Source organism: Rhagoletis pomonella, unplaced genomic scaffold (assembly GCF_013731165.1).
Source record: "Rhagoletis pomonella isolate Grant_MI unplaced genomic scaffold, Rhpom_1.0 Rhpom_scaffold_00007, whole genome shotgun sequence".
NCBI classification, from domain to species: domain Eukaryota; kingdom Metazoa; phylum Arthropoda; class Insecta; order Diptera; family Tephritidae; genus Rhagoletis; species Rhagoletis pomonella.
The window spans coordinates 70,348,663-70,358,131 of NW_023458561.1; the positions used below are offsets into that span (position 1 = coordinate 70,348,663).

General features: G+C 36.2%; 1 protein-coding gene across 4 annotated transcripts in view; it reads left to right on the plus strand.

The window, feature by feature from the left end:
* Positions 1-9,469, plus strand: part of LOC118743479 (broad-complex core protein isoforms 1/2/3/4/5) — a 100,722-nt gene that overhangs the window by 24,149 nt on the left and 67,104 nt on the right. The gene's annotated exons all lie outside the window — the stretch shown is intronic.

Below are 9,469 nucleotides of genomic sequence, written 5' to 3' on the forward strand. Positions count from 1 at the left end.
CTGATTGTTCAGATATAAAATTTTGCGTTATAACTCCTCCATTTATGTAGCTAGGACCATGAAATTTCGCGCTGTTTTCACTCATTATCAACAGAAGACTTACAGCGAAAATAACAAAGATCGGGTCACTATAACCTGCAGCCCCCATACAACTGATTGTTCAGATATGAGGTCTTTTATCATAACTCCTCCATTTATGCAGCTAGGAACATGAAATTTCGCGCCATTTTCACTCATTATTAACAGAATACTTACAGTGAAAATAACAAGGATCGGATGACTACAACATATATCTTCCATACATCTGATTGTTCAGATATGGGATTTTACTGTAAAACTCCTTTATTTGAACAGCTAAAACCGATAAATTTCGTAAGATATTTTATAAATAATAATACAAAGTCTACTGAGAAAATCGTCAAAACCTATGCTGTATAAGCTTTATCTCCTATAGCACTGATTGTTAAGATACCAGTTTTTGCGATATATCTCCTTTATGTAGGAAACTCAACCCAATAAATTGTGTTACCGGTTTACATACCGATCACATAGCAGTGAAAATCACTTAGATTGGTGCCATATAAAGTATATCCTCCATACCTCTGATTGTTTAGATGCGATTTTTTATATAGGTATGTAACTCCTCTATCGATGTATGCAGATGTATTCAAAAGCAGTAATCTGTCAAAGTAAAATTTGCAGATGTTCATGAAAGGTATGAAGCCTTCGGCATAGCCGAAGACAGTGCTGCTCTTACTTGTTTTTTTTTGTAAAAAGCTTCACCTATCTTATAACGTATCTTGTGCAAAACTTAATTAATCTATCTTCAAAAGTTTTCGAATTTACAGTTTACAGAATTAAAAGCAGCTACATAGATGGGTCAAATCTTACACTGTGCGGCGTAGCGTCCAATGCTTTTCATCAAATATTTTCAGTGTATTCTTGAAAGCTGTCCTAGAACCGTGGAATTCTATTTATTTTCTCGGTAAAGCCCTTTTCGTGAATTAATATGTCAACTGAAATGAAGTGTGCATTTTGTGCCCTACGAAAACATAAAAAAAAACAATTATTTTCGGAAGAGACCTTAAAAAAATTTCGAACTTTTTTTATGCCTACGACAGTTTCATAACCTCAAATATAAAGATGTTGACTTACAATATGATGTTTACAACTTGAGATGTCATAGATCTTGCTATAAAACTAACGAGGCTTCTAAACTATGGGTCAAATATAGTAAAACTATGTTTTTAGTTTTTTTTCTCTGACGTCAGGATTTTTTTTAAAGGACTTTGAAATTTGAAAAATATAATTACTACAAAAAAATTATAAAAAAAAAAAAATCAGCGCAATGTAGAAAACTACTATGACTATCAAATTAAAGAGAAAATTATATAGAATTATGGCCGATTATATTTTATGATCCATAAGGACGATTAGCTATTGAAAATGTAATCAAAAGGATATTTTCAATACATATTCGTCCTTGTGAACCAAAAAATGTTAATGGTTTTTCTCATTCATTTGGTACTCATACGGCTTTTCTACATTGGAATGAATATTTTAAATAATTTTTCGAATTAATCATGTCTTTGAAACTATAAAATCCTTTAAAAAAAAAATCCTAACGTCAGTGAGAAAAACTAGACAGTTTTAATATAATTGGCCCACAGTCTTGTGAGTATATTGATTTCTTGATGTGTTTCGAAAGTTTTTTTTTTTTTTTGTCGCACGGAGTTATCAATAAACATGGATATGGTATGTTTTTTTACTTTGTTATGTTAGCTTCTACATATATGCATGATAATTGTAAATTAAATTGAATGCGGATCAAACAGATGTACATAAGTGTACATTAGACTGGGTCGCGAAAATAACTTTGCAATTATTCTCCTAGATTAAAAGATAACTTTGAGAGGATATTAGGGTCATTCAAATTTACGTCCTTGGTGAGTCCAAATTGAGTTTTCTTCATAACTCTCTTATTTATTACTGCCTCTTAAGTTTCTCGGTTGCCATGGCGTATGAGTTACGTATCAACGTAGGAATTGAGTTATTTAAACTTGGTATATTAAGGAGGCATTCTAGGGTAAAGTCATCTCGAAAATATATGCAGTACGTGTGCTCGGGATATAGGCAAAACTATAATAAGCAAAATATTAAAATTTCAGATTTGTTTAAATATTTTTATTTTTTGTTTGTTTTTTACATTTTCAAAGTGTCAAACGGCCATAATTGTCTGCCATTATTATTTTCGAATAATAGTAACAACGAATGTTAAAAACCTTACATTGCCGACTTACTAAAATGCTTTCGAAGTTGGTCTAAATTTTGTACCTCGCGTGGCGCCGCACTAATGGCCTGGCGAGAACTATTTGCTGGCCAAAAGTCGAGAAGTAACCGAATTGATTTGAAACTTGGTGTTTGGAAGTTTCCGTGATCGGTGATTTCGAATTTGATGTCAGATTTTTGAAATTGAAAATGAGGGCTCCAAAATGGCGACCAAATTTTATAATTTTTTTCTTTTCACTACAAACTCATATAAATGGGGGATTTTCGAGGTAGCTGATTTCAAATCTGATCCGATCAGATTTTTAATATTCATAATGGCGGATCCAATGTGGCGTTCGCTATACATATATTTTTTCTAATCATAGATGCTTCAAATAAAAATTTTCTCTTTTGAATATACATACATACATAAGTATAACGTAACGTACAAGTTTGAACAAAAATGCATAAATACATTTTTCACCTATGCACACATGTACTTGCACATCATTCTTGCTCTTTCCTTTATGAAGGTATTACTATTCTTCGGGGAGCACACATTTAATAATATTTTGCAGCAAAAAGTTAAAACAGCGTTTTTTATGCATCTTTGTTGACTGCTTCTTTTCAAACATCGAAAGGCACGGCAAAACACACCTAGAAGTTTTCTTAGAAAAAAACTCATTATTCCGAAGTTCAAGAAAATGCGACATGATTTTCAGCGCACAAACTCTAAATTTACCATTTTATTGCCCACAAAACTTGAAGAGCACCATATGAAGCTAGTTTTTTATAGCTCTACTTCAAGTGGAATATTATTACCCAAATTAGAGTCCACACACGGTGCTACAAAAAGAGTCATGAAATACATCCGAAACAAAACCTAGTGAAGGTTTAGTTCCTGAACCCTCCTTTTTTTATACCACGAGACCCGCCACGTAAAAACCACTTCCAGTGAAGAAGCAAGGCAGCCTAGGATGAGACGAGCAACCAAATCGATCATGTTGTGATAGACGGAAGGCATGCTCCAGTGCTTTAGACATACGCACAGTCCGAGGCCCAAACATAGTCTGGGACCACTATCTTGTTGCAGCCAAGATACGCACCCGCCTCTGTGCAGCAAAAAATGTGCGCCCAAATATGCAAGGAAAGCTTAACGTCGAAAAGCTGCAATCACAACAGACAGCCAGCGCTTTCGCTACTCGACTCTCACACCTGCTCTCAGAGAGCAAACAAACCGACATATGCGAGCAGTGGAGCCACATTTCTCGCTCATTAAGTACCGCCGCCGAAGAAGTAGCCAGATTTCAGCGAGCCCGAAAGAACAACTGGTACGATGAGGATTGTCAGGAAGCTGCTGAGAAAAAAGATGCTGCCTACAGGGCCACGCTGCGATCGGGCGATGTGGGACCACTATAGGGATCTGAAGAGGGAAGCGAGACGTCTTTGCCGCAATAAGGAGAGATGCCGAAATACGTGAGTGCGAAGAGCTTGAAATGCTCTGAAATTAAAATTTTACCAGAGAGTTAGGTGACTTACGGAAGGTTTCAAGACCAGGACGTACTCCTGTAAGAACAATAATGTCGACCTAGTAACCGCTGTCCAGAGCGTACTTTAATTATGGAGGGAACACTTTTCCGCCCTACTAGAAAAGGAGAAGAAGAACCCGCCTGACTATGACGAGGTACGTATAGCAATAACGCGGCTGAAAAACAACAAAGCTGCTGGAGATGACAGCCTGCCAGCTGAGCTATTCAAGTACGGCGGCGACGAGTTGATAAGGTGCATGCATCAACTCTTGTGCAGAATATGGTCAGGAGTAAAGTCCTCTCTCGACGTACGAAAGCCACACTCTCTAAGTCACTCATCCTGCCCGTGCTGGTATATGGCGCAGAAGCATGGACAATGACAATATCCGATGAGGCGGCTCTTGCGAGTGTTCGAGAGAAAGATTTTGCGGATGATTAACGGGCCTTTACGTGTTGGCGACGGCAGGTATCGCAGACGATGAAACGATGAGCTGTATGAGCTTTACAACGACATGGACATAGTGCAGCGAATTAAAATACAGCGGCTCCGCTGGCTTGGCCATGTCGTTCGAATGGACACCGACGCTCCAGCTCTGAAAGTATTCAAATCGGACCCCGCTGGTGGTGGCAGAGGAAGAGATAGGCCCCCACTGAGATGGAAAGACCAGGTGGAGAAGGACTTGGCTTCACTTGGCGTCAGTTGGCACAGAAGAGAAACGACTGGCGTGCTTTGCTGAACTCGGCCAAAATCGCTTAGGCGGTTACAGCGCCAAAAAAGCAGAAGGACCTTACCTTCCGTCGTTTCTATTGCAGAAATATTTTTTTTTAATTCTTGTTCGTGCTTTTTGGTGTTTATTTTGGCGTATACTTGGCTTGGATAAGCACTTGCATGAATGCTCAAAAAAACAACAAACAAACAAACTTAAGGTAGACTTTAATGTTTTCATTTTATATTCAATTTATTTCAAGGATTGAAAATGGACAATAAATAAGTGTTGCTTGATATTTTCAAATAGCAAGCATCTGCGATGATCGTTTAAGAGAGACGGAAGACGACCTTTCGACATCCACTGATGTGAATGCGACATAATTTAAAATTAGACGTCTCCAGTGTTGTCAGTCAATCGATGTAGTTGTCACCTTTTTTGTGGTTTGTAAAAAATAATGCGGTTTATATGCAAGCATAAAAAGGCAATTGAAGTTACGAGTTAGTAAAAACCGGATCGTTTTTATGTTTGTAAACGCCTATTTAGTTCGCTGGAAATTAGGAAATAGTCGAGAATCCAAGGATATCTCGTATCGTAGGCGTATCAATCTTTTTTGAGGACACTACTGTTCACATCTACGAAATAATGCGAAAAAATATTTCTTACAGTTTTCTTATGACATCCGCCCTTAGCTTTATACATTAAAATAGCAAAATATGCTTGGTCGTTAAAATTTACACCCAGAAAAAGGTTTAGTTATAATAACCAAGATTTGGTTATAGTATATTATATAAATATATAGTTCACGAAAGTCTGCAATTTACTTAAGACTTCTAGTTGGGACAAATGTATATTTGTTAATAATTACAAAACGACTACCTTGATTGTACAATATTGTTAGTTGAATAAAGTCATTGTTGAGCATATATAAACAATGCTTTGGTTGTTACAAGTTTTCAATTAATTTTGTGAACTTGCTGTAGACTTGAATCAGCTAACCGTTTATTATTGGAAAAAAAGTTTCAGTTTGACACAAATAAAAATTTACTCGATGTTTGTTGTGTTTACTTTCTTCTTTTATTTGCATATATTAAGCATAAAAAATACGTACATATTTACATAAGTTAGTTACTATATATCCACTGAAAACCCCCGGTTGGCATCAAACTTTATATTTTTAAATAACTATGCGCGCACCGAAACAACTCGCGGTGATAGAAAAACTGAGACAAACAATTCTGTGCATGTCACACACACCCTTTTCTTTCTCTACCTAGCGCAGCGATCGACATACCACATGCGTGTTTCACCCATATACGAACAGCGGTAGCGGAGCAATGATTTCCACGCACAATGCAATGGTCGGCAATAAGTGGGTCAAACGATTCAATAAGTGGGACTGTGTGCGTTGCTCAGCTCTTGGTATGTGAAACACATATGTGCTCAGAGAGCGCTCAGCATTCTTTAGGGGTGGCTCACAAGCATCACGATTGAGAGAATACAAAGGTTGCGCCGATCTCGGACCGCTATTCCTCTCTTAACGAATTTGACAGAATCGTTGTTTGCATGACGTCACACTGGTGCAACTTGTTTACATTTTCCTTGCAAAATTTTTTCTTCTTCTTCCATTCTTGCTCACGTTTTGGCATTTCTCTCTCGCAATTGCACCAGTGTGACGTCACACAAAAGTTATTCTCAAAAATCCTCTCTGATCGGCGCAATCTTGTATTCTATCATTCTTGCACAAGCAGGAATATGTTCCACTCTCAAACCAAATCGTGGGTGCCTCAACCAAGATTTGGTAACTATGACTAAACCATGTGTTGAAAGAAAGCTTATCTGCATTAGCAGAGCTTAATAACATCCTTTTATGAACCATACGTTAAGTTTAATGGAATTTGTAGAAATATGATTTAAAGAAATATTTATTAGTATTAACCAAACCCTTCAACTAAATTAACGATTTGTTACAACCTAGATGAATATTAGAAGCTTTAATATATTTAGTTATAATTACCAACCCATGGTAATAGTTCCCAATCCTTGGTAACAGTTCCCAAATATTGTCAAAATTCGGGAACTAAATATCTTTAGTTGTCGAAACGAATCCTTTTTCTCAGTGTAGCTTGGCTTGGCCCTGAATAAGCAAAATAAGCAATTTCAAGCAAAAGCTTCAAATCTTCGGCCCTGGTTATGACTGTGCTGAGGCATTTGAAGAATTTCCTCAAATACTTTTTCCTGGATACACATACAGAAAATTTCGGTAAACTTAAGCCCTATTCACAATTTGAGCGTGTAAGTATCTTTTCAGTCCAGTTTTCAGAGCAATTTACTTCTCTACACAATTCTTTGGTATGTATGTACATAAATATGTATGTATGTATCATATAACCATAAACTTGTATGTATTTACAGTCAAGTGTAAAAAGTTAAGACCATTGTTGTGTGAAGGGCAATAGTTTAAACCTACAAATTTTGTACGCATGGTGTAATTATTTTAGCCTTACGCTTGTTGTTTGTTATCAATTTAAATAGTTGCAGCTTTGTTTATTTTTTTTTTTGTGTATAATACGAATTTGGGAGATCTATTAATTTAATTTTTGGGGTTAATAAAAAGCCGGGCGATTCGCAAGTATAATTTATGTCGAATTTAGAAACGACCATAAGCGTAAAGAGAAACAACCATTGATAGAAGTCGCGTTGCTATAATATTGCAAGTCCTGGCATTTGAAGCTTAGCTAAACTCCCTGTACATACATACATAGGTAGGTTGCTTTCAAAATCTAGTTAACAGAAACATATGTTTGTTTACAATTTAATTTTAATATTTACTAAAAACTCATAATTTTTATTTTGTTCTTGTTGATATGTATAATAAAGAATCGCCCCTGATGATGCTAAGGTAGTAGTGGCAAAAAAGTATAGGAAAAATTTAGATCGGCCAGCCTACGACAACAATCACATACAACACAAACTCGATCAAAAGCTTACAAAGAAAGAATTCTTTAATTAACTTTCTTGACTATCGTTCATGGTTTAGTTTAAATTTCCGTTCAAATTAATATTGAATTAGCACTAAGATGAACTTCAAAGCATACTTTTAGGAGAAGCAGCAATGATTTGCCTTTTTCTGATACATGCATACATATGTATGTGTATTGTATGTACATATGGGTGTTTCCATGATGTCGGACGTGACATTCGTACGACTGTAGAGTTAAAAAAAAAATCATGTGAAAACAACAAAAGTCACTTATGAAATAAATTTGCAGTTATGTAGATCTTATACCGTCCTTTGGTTGAGAAAAAAATTAGGTGCGCTTGGAACACTGGTATCGGGAAAATCGATGAAAAGGTCATAACGGACGTGAACAAAGCAGAAGTGGTTTGAGAGTACAAATAAGACATTCTTTAATTAGAAGCAATTCGTGGTTGGTTTTGTTTTGAATTGAAATGTGATAACGGACGTACACATTTTTCACCCATACAATATTTTCACTGGTAGGTAATACATATATAATTTAATTTTATATTAAATTTTTAACCGACTTCACAAAACGAAGAAAGTTATCAGTTCGTCGGAATATTTTTTTAAATTTATTTTTTTTACGTATGTTACCGCATTACTTTGGACCACGTTAACCGATTTCTATAATTCTTTTTTTTTTTTAAGGGAAAGATGTTACCTCACAGGTGGTCCCATACTAATTTGGTTTAAATCCGATCATTGGATCATGAAGAAATTAACGATAATCTTAAACTTTTATATGAGAATTGAAGTCGGTTCTGTTTTTTCCCCTAAAAACGACTTGTTTCAGTTCTTCTCTCGAAATTTGAAGTTATAAAGATTGCATTTTTATGGAATCACCCACATGTAATTTTCTTTCTTTACTTGTATGTATGGCAATTCGCGATACAATGCGCCCAATCCTGTTGCAAAAGGCATTGCACCTAACGGAAGGTTAAGAAGTTAGGTGCAGAAACACTGGAGTTACTGTTTTTCATGGCAGAAGAATACACTCGGCGGTTCACCATTGCCTACCTACCGAGGGGTGACCGCGATTAGAAAACACTTTTTCTAATTTAGATATTTCCCGACCCAAGTGATCAAACTCTAGCCACAGCGGCCGCTCAATTTAAAAACCCGTTGGTGGACACAAAAAAATTGACCCACACATTGTATATACACACATACACACATATGTATAAGTAAAAATAGCCGTGGAAATGTTTCATTTGATTTTTTAAGAATTACACAGGCCTACAAACACAGGTCTGGTCTAGACCCTGGCATCAGTCTTTACTATTTCGGAGAATTTGGGTGCGCTGAATAGGATTCCGGCATCTGACTAGCTCCATCCATCACCTCAGGTTCTGGAAATATGGGGTTTCACTATATTCGCCGTAAAATTTCACTACAAATAATTTTTTTTTTTTAGAAAACTTGGTGTGACATTTGAAAAAATAACCCTTTTCGTTTGAAAATACTTTACGTTTAGTAGCATTTAAGAGTTTATGTAGCGAAGAATATTCCATGAAACTCATTAACTTCAAATGTCAATATCTCCGGGATAAAAAGAGACGTCAACCTATGAGGGTTTCAACTCTTGTCAACTGGGTAACTGAAAATCGATGGCCAAAAATGTTAGGTTATTGACCAACTACGCACCGTGAATTTGGTCCTTAATATTTCACGAATCAATACGTAGCCTATAGGTTACCGCACCACAATTGCACATTTCGAAGTGGCAGTCTAAACGTTCGCACCACGAGTTTTCGTCCCATATTTAATACGTAACGTCCTACTGAGATGTGCCTGTACATACATACATATGTATGCCTATTAATTAGGCGCAGGTGTAAGGTGGTCCTATTTCTTAAACAGCACATAGATTAAGCAGCATACTAGAGGCAGTATATGCACACATTTTTCCAAAAATTATTATTAAATACATCACTTCACTG